Source organism: Physeter macrocephalus, chromosome 11 (assembly GCF_002837175.3).
Source record: "Physeter macrocephalus isolate SW-GA chromosome 11, ASM283717v5, whole genome shotgun sequence".
NCBI lineage: Eukaryota > Metazoa > Chordata > Mammalia > Artiodactyla > Physeteridae > Physeter > Physeter macrocephalus.
Genome location: NC_041224.1, coordinates 112,320,217 through 112,332,447, shown reverse-complemented (window position 1 = coordinate 112,332,447; position 12,231 = coordinate 112,320,217). Strand labels below are relative to the sequence as shown.

The 12,231-nt window shown below is 35.0% G+C and overlaps 1 non-coding gene across 1 annotated transcript; it reads left to right on the top strand.

Annotated features, from left to right (window-relative positions):
- The first annotated feature begins 4,521 nt into the window (after positions 1-4,521).
- TRNAD-AUC (transfer RNA aspartic acid (anticodon AUC)) lies at positions 4,522-4,594 on the top strand. The gene has a single exon. It is a non-coding gene; the product is annotated as a tRNA-Asp (tRNA).
- The last annotated feature ends 7,637 nt before the right edge of the window (positions 4,595-12,231 follow it).

The following is a 12,231-nucleotide window of genomic DNA, read 5'->3' as shown; positions in this document are numbered from 1 at the left end:
TGGACCTAGAGTCTGTCATACAGAGTGAAGTAAGTCAGAAAGAGAAAAACAAATACCATATGCTAACACATATATATGGATTCTAAAAAAAAAAAAATGTTTCTGATGAACCTTGGGACAGAGCAGGAATAAAGACGCAGACATAGATAATGGACTTGAGGACACGGGGAGGGGGAAGGGTAAGCTGGGACGAAGTGAGAGTGTGGCATGGACATATATACACTACCAAATGTAAAATAGATAGCTAGTGGGAAGCAGCTGCATAGCACAGAGATCAGCTCGGTGCTTTGTGTCCACCTAGATAGGGAGGGTGGAAGGGAGGCACAAGAGGGAGGGGATATGGGGATATAGGTATACATATAGCTGATTCACTTTGTTATACAGCAGAAAGTAACACAACATTGTAAAACAATTACACTCCAATAAAGATGTTAAAAAAAATAAAATAAAATAAAAATCGGTGGGCACACACACACACAAAAAATACTACCATGGTGTTTGTTTAATGGTGATTTTCCATTTCCCTTATTCCTTGGAGATTTATTAATTTATATTCTCCTGTAGAGTACTCTCTTTATTTACTTTTCCATTTACAGATTTATATCTGTATAGTCATCCATGATTATTTTTAATGTAGGGGTTGTAATTCAAACTAGCATTATTTGGGTTGTTCTCTAATTGGCCCAACTTTGGTCGTTGGGAGCACTTTAAACTTGGTTTTTGTGGTGAATTTTTGAGATGCCTCCATCATTTTGTGGATACTCCTATACTTTCTGTTCCTTAAGACATTCCGGTGTTATCTTGTATTTTTCCTGCCCTGGTCCTTTCCAGCCCCAGCTATTTCTCCAAGGATTCCTGGTTCCTTTTACTGGAATGACATTTAAATTCCAAGATCTAAATGTTAAGTGTGCCTGTTGTTACTGGGAAGTCATTGTTTCTAGGCCCTGTCAGAGAATAAAGCTAGGAAATAGATGTACGTGTAGTAATACATGAATACACACAACAATTTATTTCTGTATCTATCCATCTGTGTGTGTATATATATATATATTTTTTTTTTTAAAAACTACTAGTCATACTGATATGTTTTATTCCAATTTAACATGACAGAATTCGTTTTACTCTTTTCTCATTTTCATTTGTAACCTCTTCCTCTGATGATGAGAAAAATGGCTCTCATTAACAATATATTTGCTTTTTGTTCAAACTTAATATGAATATAAAATAGTTTTAGAATTGCTAACTTACACCCCTGTTAGAAACAAATTTACTAAACAGAGTACAACATTTTTGGAAAACTTGTTTTTTGTTTGTTTGTCTTTAGATTTACTATATTTAGTCAAAATATTGCTTTCTAAAGTTACTTATGTTCCTTCTTTTATCCCCACCCTCATCAGTGTGGTTATTTTATTCATTTATAATAAAATTAGGTTCCCTTGTTACTGTGTTTCCACTTTGAGTTCTCCTTACATCCTAGGTTATTTAATCATTTATTTATTTGAGAGGTATATAAAACAATATCATGATCCTTAGAGTAAGAGCTATAAAAAACATATCCTCACAAAAGTATTACTTCTCCCTCAATCCTATACCATGTTCCCATTGCCTCTTGATTTCTACCCCTTTTCCACTCATTCCTGTATGTAACCAGTCTCTTTAGTTTCTGTTTGATCCTTCCTATAAGTCTTTTCCTCAAATGAGCAAATACATGTATATTCTCTTATTCTTCCTTCTTGCTTAAATGGTCCCATACTATAAATACTTTTTGCACTTTGCTTTTTCCACAGAACAATATATCCTGAAAATGTCTTTCTCATTCTTATTTACAGATGCATGGTACTCCATTGTGTAGAGGTACCATAATTTATTCAACTGCTTTCTTATGTGTGGGTATTTAGGCTGTTTCCAGTATTTCACAAGTATAATAAAGAAATTTTTAAGAGATTTCCAGTGAAAGAATTTGTTTCTATATCCTCGGGATACAGACAAGAAAACTTCAATAATCTTAGACAAACTCCACAGCAAACAGGGCACTGAGAGTATGGTGCCTCAAGAGCTAACAGGATAGCAACCATCTGTGGTGGTGGAGCATCAGATTCCTCGTGGCCCATACCTGATGTGTAGGATGTCCACAGGCTCAACTGCTGAGAATACAAGTAGATCAAAGTAGGACTTGGGTCCATGGCAAAAACTGAAAGGTGCAAGTGTTTCATGACCGGAAACTACAACCAAGTTCACAGTCAGAAGGAGTAGATTCCAGAATAGTGTTCAAATGAGATCAGTTCTCAGTGGACTCGATTGAAAAAAAAAATGTCTGGGTAAAATGAGGGTCCCCTCGGTAGAGGGAGCAGGGCCTAGAGAACGGTATAAAATACATTCATCGTAAGTTTCCTCTGGGAAGCTTCCATCTTGGACGGGAGATGGGGAAGGAGAGACTCTTGGAGGAGTTTGGAATTTGAGGAGAAGCTAATTTTATCAGGGAGTTTGAATTTAAATTTCACTGAATGTTACCTTACAGAGACTATTATATTAATTATGTATTACTGTGTAGTAAATTACCCAAACACTTAGTGGCTTAAAACAACAAACATTTATTATCTCAAAATGCCTATGGCTCATTAATTCAGGAACTGCTTAGCTGGGTGGGTCTCACATAAGATTGCAAACAAAATGTCAGCCAAAGCTTCTGTCATCTGAAGTCTTGATTGGGGCTTCAGAGTCTGCTTCCAAGCTCACTCACATGGCTGTTGGCAGGAGGCCTCACTTCCTCACTAGCTATTGGCTAAAGGCCTCAGTTCCTTGCCACATGGGTCTCTCTGTGGGCTTTTTGAGTGTCCTCATGACAGGGTACTTGGCTTCCCCTAGACTGAGTGGCACCAGAGAAAGAGCAAAGAGGAAGCTAAAATACCTTTATGTTCTAATCTCAGAAGTTACACATTATCAATTCCACCATATTCTTTTCTTTAAGTCACTAGGTAAGCCCACATTCAGGGGAACAGAATCAGTCTCCACCTTTTGAAGGGAGAAATATCAAAGAATATGTGGACATATTTTACAACCATGACAACTGTTTTGATCTGGAAGAGATGAGCTACTTATAATTAACAAACTAAAATTTATTTCTCTCATCAGCAGAGCTTCGGCTCCAGAACAAGATCATTACATAATAAAGGAAAGTACTTTTATTTAATGTATTATATGTAAATTGTCACCCCTGCTACAGGCTAAAAATAGATCACTATTTCAGCACCAGAAGTGCTGAAAAACACCATTTACATTCTCAAATAACTTTTTAAAAGCTGAATCTATACTATCTTTATGATGTCACTAGTGGCATAACCTCTTCCTTTGTCTTTACCACTAATAAGATTGGAGAAAAGTTTAGATTCTCATTTCCACAATTCTTGAATTCTACAATATAAAGTACCTTATTTAAGTTTAATAATAATAAACCTTGGTAAAAAGATATGTATCCAGATATACCTTGGTTAGAAACTCATTTCTAGTTACTAGTTTTGTGTGAAAGTTTCTTTATGCCTCAGTTTTCTTATGTGCAAATAGGGATACCAATACCTCCTTCATAGTATTGATGTATCACTAAAGCACCTAGCACAGTACCAAGAACATGGTGGATACTCAAAGAATGGTATTATCACTCCATGCCACACAAATAGAATTATATTGATATGGTTTTAGGATTGAATTTCTTAACCTTCATTCTGTTTAGAACTCTGCGAAGTGTTATACATAAGTATCAAGTACGTACAATCAGATGGTGTTGGGAGATAAACTTTGCCATCTTCATCAAGTGTAATATTCATAATCAGTGAAACTAATAAAATCAATTCATCAATACCTAGGATTAGAATACAACTTTTGAATTACCAAAGAAGATTTCTGAGAGTTAAGAGCTCTGATACTGGAGTCATATAGGCTGCATTAAAACACTGGTTCCACACTTACTAAGTGTATGACTTTGGGCAAATCAGTAACTTCTCTGGGCCTCAGTTTCATTATCTATATCACAGAAATAATAGTACCTTCCTCATAAGGTTTTGGGAAGATTAGTTAATATATTAAAGTAATTAAATGAAAACCTGGAATATAGTAAGTGCTAAATAAATGTTAGCTATTTTCATTAATATGATTATGATTATTACTATTATAATTATTACATTCATTTGCTTTTGTTCTTTGGAGAAAAAAAGAGTTTTGAAAGTTAAAAACAAAAGAAAATACTGCCATTAATTCCAGGTGATGTTTTAAAATAATTTCCTGTTTGGATTTTGTGCATTATTTTAAGAATGACAAGGACAGATTTTATTTTTAACCCTTAGTCACTTGGCAGAGAGAAGAATCTCAGAAAGAACCCAAATGTTGTATGTAGGTAAATTTCAGAGCTAGAAAGGTCAAAAGCTGTTTCAATATTTCTGAATCTGGATGAAGATGTATAATTGTTAATCATTTTGAGGCCAAGCTGAACAGAGTGCCTTGAGGGAAAAAGAAAGACTTGTAGGGAATTCCCTGGTGGTCCAGTGGTTAGGACTCTACACTATCACTGCTGAGGGCCCAGGTTCAATCCCTGGTGGGGGAACTAGAATCCCACAAGCTCTGTGGCGCAGTCAAAAAAAAAAAAAAAGAAAGAAAAGAAAGAAAGACTTGTAACTACTTTTGTGGTGGTGTCCTAGAGTGATCATGATGCTCCCTGCGTCTGCAGCCCTCTGTCTCCCATTTGCTAATCAGTGACCAGCATTCTCACAAGATTCTTTACCCAATTACTTATTTCTAGTGATATACTAAACCCCTCAACAAGGAAGAGTTGAAGTTCCTGAATTTGAGAGAAATTGCCATGGGGCTAAGTGGCATAGTGTAGCCAAGAAAGCTTACTTCAAAATCTAGGAAAATAACACTGACTTTTCTCCACACCGTATATTTTGAAAGCTTGATTCAACCGAGAATTTTACACAAAAACAAAAATCAGCTTAAAATATGCACTAATTTATTACTGAAAAAATATGGAACTTAAGCAGAGAAATTTTAAAAGTCACAACTTTCCACGATATAGTGGTAGCCTCTCCTGATTGACAGAGGTCTAGTAATCTAAGTGAATATCACCCCAGTCCAACTATGCCTTTTGGGAAAAATTTGTCAATATCCAAATATCACTAGCCTGTGACTATGAGAGTAGTCCCATTTACAAAAATACTCAGATTGTTGCTAGGTCTTAGCACATATACATTTTATTTTACACTTCATCCTTTTCTCAAAATTCCCCTTCTGACATTCTCAAGGAGGAGTTTCACTTGTTTCCAGGAACAAATTTTACTTCTATTTTTCATCTCTGCTCACTTCACAGAAGTCAGGTACTCATAAGCCACTTGAGGAGGGTGTCACACCACCATTATTGCTGACTTTCTCCACCATTCCCACCCTGACTGTCCCTCAGAATGTGGATTTTGCACAGAAGTCTATGGTAGAGTGGGAAGTCAGAGATAGCCGTCTGCCCAACTCCAAGTGGAACTTTGGTAGTATTACCAAGATGATAAGGTTGGAATTAATTTGTACTAAAATGTTAATGACTTCTGTACAATGTTTTCATTGTAAATGAAGTAATTTAGTGCTGTAGTTTAATAGAAAAATGATTTTTTTTTTTGGCCACACCATGCAGGATCTTAATCCCCTGACCAGGGATCGAACCGTGCCCCATGCAGTGGAAGCACGGAGTCCTAACCACTGGACAACCAGGGAATTCTCTGATTTTTAACGGAAAACAAGTTTTCACTGAAAAGCTACCACAAGAGATTGTGTGGATGGTGTAGTCTTACGGTGCCCTTTCAAATTGGAGAACTGACCTCAATATTACAGAACTGAGGAAGTATTATAATTCTTGGCAAAGAAAAAAGGAATTAAAAAGGCAATTTTTAAAAATGGAGAGGTGAAGATTCATCTTTGCCTCTTTTAGTAATTAGACAGCCTTTTCAGTGAATCCATAAACTCAAGTTTTTTTGTTTTTTATTCTAAGCTTTAAAATGGGCATATCAATCTTTGCCTATTTTAGTTGGTAGGTAATAATAACTCCAGATAATGAGTGTAAAGCACATTTTATAGATATAAAATGTTTCACAAGAGAAGGTTGGCCTCTTGACTGCTGAAATTTGTATACCGTTTCTTCATATGCCTTTATTTCATAAACAGCAAGGAAAACACTTATACCTTAAACTATAATTTCCTTATCCTAAGGAAACTATAGTTTCCTTATACCTTAAACTATAATTTCCTTATCCTAATTCTGTGTTAGTCATTGAACTAACATAAAGCACCCTGACTCTCACCTCTGCTCTGTAGTGATGGAAAGAATTACTTTGCTTTCAGGCATAATTCTTTAAACTCCAAAGTAGGTACCATCACACTCTAAGTTTGAATCTATTGAGTAAAAAGAAGTTTCAATGAATTCAAAAGTAAACTCAAGAGAATTCCCTGGCGGTCCACTGGTTAGGACTCCATGCTTCCACTGCCAGGGGCGCAGGTTCAATCTCTGGTCGAGGAACTAAGATCCCGCAAGCCGCGCGGGTCGGCCAAAAAAAAAAGAAAAGTAAAGTAAAATCAAGGGCTTCCCTGGTGGCGCAGTGGTTGTGCGTCCGCCTGCCGATGCAGCGGAACCGGGTTCGCGCCCCGGTCCGGGAGGATCCCACATGCCGCGGAGCGGCTGGGCCCGTGAGGAGCCATGGCCGCTGAGCCTGCGCGTCCGGAGCCTGTGCTCCGCAACGGGAGAGGCCACAGCAGAGCGAGGCCCGCATACCACAAAAAAAAAAAAAAAGTAAAATCAAATCAGAATCTTTGATATTCAAAAGAAAAGAAAAGGTAGAGTCAAAATTCTTATCCATTCTACTGAAAATATATGATTTTTCTTAATTCAAATGATATTTATTTAGCCTGTGACTCAAGTAAGCTCACTGTTGCATAGGAAAGAAGTTATATTCTTCAGGAAAATAAGTGGAAGAGAGGTCTCTCTAGTGCAACACTAGCTGACAACAGGAAAGTGACAGGCACAGAGGTGACTAACAAAGGAGGCTAATTTCAAAACTAAGATAAAATTAGAGGGGAAGACCTGGTAGCCCAGTGAATAAAAGCTATTTTGTGAAAAATGATTACTGCTCATATAAAATAAAGCTTTTATGGAAGTAATTCTTACCTTATTAATTTTAGTACACTATAACTCTGCAAAAAATATTTTTTACATGTTAGTCTGGAGTAGGTTCTTTATGAAGAGAGCAAAATGTTCCCGATTTCATTTCTCATCCTTCTTGTGTGCACTGCTTATCACAGAAGAAAGTGTTCTCACTCTGAGATCTTTCTGTTTAAGAATAATAATCGGTGTCTCAAACTAGAAATGGACCCATTCGAGGAATTGCACCATCTAGACATAAGTCATCGTATGTGACTTTCAAGTTTTTTTAAGAGCCAACTTGGATTGCTGCCCATTCTGCTGAAATGAAGAGGAGGGAGGAACCACACTTTTTCTGAAGTCCTTGATGTCTGAAACCACAGCATCAATTTGAAGTATTTCAAAATTTAAATTAAAAAAAGCAAAACAGAAATACAGCAGAACTCTGTGGTTGATGAGATATGGCCAAAATGAATGTGTTATCATAATCATTTGCACCTTTCTACAGACTCACCAAAATCTTCTTATCAACTTATATTTAACAAACCTCAACTAGTTCAGTGCCTACTGAAAATTTCATCCAATGTTTATCCTAAAGACATAACATTGATATTTTTAAAGTACAAAATAATCTATTTCACAGTATTCTATAAAATAATCAGTGAGATTGTCTAGAAAAATAGTTCATTTTATTTAAGATATCTATCTCTGAAATTGAAACCTAGATTTTGTTTTATGATAATTCACATTTTATCTGAAATGTTCATTCTAATCATTTTAATTTTTGAAAAGATGTACCCCCGTCAAGAAAAAGCAGAGATTTGGTATCAGATGATCTTGAAAATATAATGCCTTTGACTGTTTAAAGAGACAGAAATTTTATTAGTAGGCTTTTAACCATTTAAAACAATAAAGAGAATATCTTCTATTCATTTTCAATAGGACAAGGCAGTATTAAAACAAGACCATTCCATCAGAGAAGCTTGATTATTTTCTCAGTGTTTTAAATTATGCATATGATTGGTGACACAAATACATGTTTAAGTGGTTGCAAATTTTAAAAATCAATATTCCCAAAGAACTAAAATTATGCCCAGTCATAAATAACAAATTAATTCACCTGCATATTTTGATCTACAACTTACCCTATGAACATGAACATTTTATAAAAGAGAAGTACCTTTTCACATCAACTTATGTTCATTATATTTCACACAAATACATTTCAAGTCAAACACAAGCCTTTTCAAAGAGGAAAAAATTAGAACTGGTCACTGTTCTTTTCTTTCCCAGATGATCTGGTTTGAGATGTGGACTGCCATGTTGCACCAAACCCACAGCAACCAGGACCCATTGTTCCCAAGGGAAAAGTAGCCTCTGCAGGAATGCAATAGTATGCACTGCAAGGAATGTGGAAAATAGCATATGTCACTACTGTACGGCACACAACAGACAATTATGATTCAACTGTCCAAATTATAATCAGTTTGACAAATGTCCACAAGCGTCTTCATTCTATTTTATATTTTCCCTAAGACAAGGCAATCACACAACCAGACAATTCCATCAGGGAAGCTTGTTAGCTGCTTAGTCTGTTAAACCCTGGTTGCCATAGCATCTAGAGTTGAAAAAGCTGCAGATTGGCATGAAAAAGCATGTCGACAATTGCCCTGTCACAGCATGCAAGCCAGGTCTGCTCAAAGGCAGCACACTACAAGTTTTCTTTCCCAGTTTGCACTACCCCATGCTGTTTAATAATATCCATTTACTGGTATTGGGATTGATCTAGCACAGTGTAAAATTCACATCTAGTGAGACTTTGCTTTTCACATGGAGTGAAATTCTTTAACAAATGGGAGTATGGCAATTAATTTAGAAATGTAATACTGTATATACTAAGTATATTTAGATTTAATAGAGAAACTGTCCAAAATTTTAATGCACAGTTCTTTAAAGAACCAAACAGTTTTACTTGGCAATTTTTCAGTTGACTTTCTAGTCATTTCTGAAGCCTAGTCATACTTTGCAGATGACAGCATTCAAAATTCAGTAGTACATTTAAAATATGTTTTAATCATACCATAGTCGTTTCTTCTTTATGTGCATGGTATAATTTAATTAAGGATATACATTTCTAAAATAACTGTAATTTAATTAAAGATTAATATCATGAACATTAAAATTATAGTCTAGAGAGCAATGTGCATACATTTTTTCCCAGAGGGATCATATACTTAATGGTGATAAATTACCATGTATTAATAAGAAAAATTGTGTTTCTACCAAAGGGTATTCAAATCCCTGCCAACTCTCAGATTCATACGGTATATGGATTTTAAATAAAGCATGTTTACAAACAGCCATTGTTAACTTACTGGAACTATGAAAATGTGAAAATGTCTACACAAGTTGTGAGATTTACAAAATAATTTTTGTTCAGAAGTTTATATTTGTGTTATTCAGTCTTCTTCCATTACCTCCTTACATTCTAATCTGTCACTTCAGTTTAGTTTTCATTCAATGCTACAAAGAAAAGAAATATTTTAAGATACTTACTTGGGAGCAAATTCACCTGGCAAACGGATAAGTCTTTCAAATACAGGTATTTTTCTATGTTTTCTACTATACTTGTTCTTTCCATTAATATCCACTGCTTTGCTCTCAAAATGTCACAAAATCATACTTAATTAGCTAGAAATGACCTCATTTTTTTGAACTTTACATAGGAAAAAAGTTGATAGTTTACCACAGTACAAGAAAGGGAAGTTAATATTTACACTAAATTAGAGATATTGAAATAATGATTATTTTTCATATTCCTGAACTATGGAAGACCTTTTTTTCCTAAACAAGATTATCAGAGATTTTTTTAGACAGAATGATCAAAGCATAGCACCTTGAGTTTTATACATACGTGTAAGTGTATATATATATATATATATATATATATATATATATATATATCAGTATGAAAATAGTGTTAATGAGTGAGCCTCTTCAGTAAAATTCAGTATGAATTTAAATCCGTCATTTTCTAGGAATTCTCAAAAATCTCAAAATCTTGGGTTGAAACTTGGTTCACATATGGTGTCCATGAATGTGTTTTCTTATACCACATCTTCCAGTTTTTTAAAAAAGAGGAAAGCTGTTTACTTGTTAAAGGTCTTTTTATAAGCTTTGATGACTCAAAAACACCTTCATTTTAACACATGGAATTTGGCAAAGAAATTAACCATGTTACCATTTGGAAGACTTTGATATTTTGAAAAAGAGAAAATTAAAAACAACAGAGATTGAAACTTAAGTTGGCTTTTGTGTATAGAACATAATTTTCTCAAGTATATTTTCTAGTATAGGGATTTGCTATTGAAATTTATCTGCCAGAATACTATAACATATCAAAGCTATAGTTATCCTGAGTGAACAACGGTGAGTAGAGCCTCAGGCTTTACCCTGGTGTATCAAGCTAAAAAAACAAAGATTCTTGGTATAGCATTACAGTAACCTAAATAGATAAATGTGTATGTCAAATAAAAAGCTTAACAAAAGGTTGAAACAAAATTTCTTCTAATTACGCTTTTCCATAAAGATTGTATTTAAACTTTTGTTTGCTTCTCATTTCCTTAATTCACATGCAATACAGTGCAGTGCAGTTCTTCAAGTTGGATTAAAGGAGTTACCACTTCTTAACAAGTCTTAAGGAGATGTATTTTCCTACAGTCCTCAAAGTATTCGGTTTGCAGAATTCCACAAACTGGGTAGCATGGAAATGAAAGTTTATGCTTTAACTCAGAATACCTTTGCTTTAGTTGGAATATCTCAAATCTTCCCTGTAACCCAAATGCTGCTTTTATCTATGATTTACAAGCAAATGTTGTTGTTTATAACTGTGCTGTGTTCATATTCTCCATTCCCACTACTTAAAAAATATGTAAAAACTGCATTTTTTATAAGTAGTTTATTTCATGTACATTCTTCTCCTCTAAAATTGGAAATTACCTTTTCCTTTCTGAATTGCTTCAGATATATTATTGGATATCATTATTACTTTTGGACCTCCTCTACAAATAATGTACCTTTCAGTCATTATGATTATTGCCAAATGGAAATTATAGAAGAAAATGTTGATAAACCTAAAAAGAAATCTATAAAATGAAACAAGCAAACTTGACTTGTGGCAGAAAATAGGTGGTATCTTGCAATGCCATTAGTTCCTTTCAAAATACAAAGGGTAAATGGCATACTGAAGACACTAAACTGCTTTATTTCATAAAACAAACACACCCTTATTCCCTAAGTGAACTACTACCTTACACAAAATGTAGGTTTCATGTAAGCACATACATTCTTGTGTAAGGTAGTTCTTCTTTTTCTGGGTGATTTTGCCTTATTCTGAAATTTTCTTCACCTGACTGAAAGCACATTAACTGCTAGATAGGCATCACACTGATGTCTCCATGCTGTAGCATAGAGCCGTGAATTTGCTACGATCTGTTTAATCAGCAGTATATTGATTTTCCGCAGCTTTCCTTCATTTTAGCCCCATAGCAGGCTTCTGTAATTTCCTTTGGACAAAGTGTAACCAAACTGTGCTAAGTGATGTTGATTTGCAGGCAAAAGTAAAGGGGTAAATATAAATTAACAAGCTATAAACATTTTACAAGTGGGGAGTCAATAAAAACAGTGTCTGCCGTTTCTTTAAAAAAAAAAAATGATTTGAAGCAGATTGTTAACAAACGTGTCCAAAGAAACTGACATGAGTCTGAGAATAATTTTTGTGCTTTGTGATTAAGAATTGATCAGTCTAAAAGCCTTGGATGCAACTGAATCACCCATAAGCTGCTGGCCTGAAAAGGCTCAGCAGGGGCTGGTATTTGTTTGTTAAACTCCCATGATTCCAAGTAGATAATTGGTCTGTGAAGTTCATGGCAGAATCTGAATTTGCTTTCTTGCTTCCCAGCTGGCTGAGCGCTGGTTTATAGACTTATGTGTACAAATTTAGCCAGCAGCAAACCTCACATCTTTAATATAAAAGGTGTTTTGTTGTGTTTTTCAGGTGCTGAGTG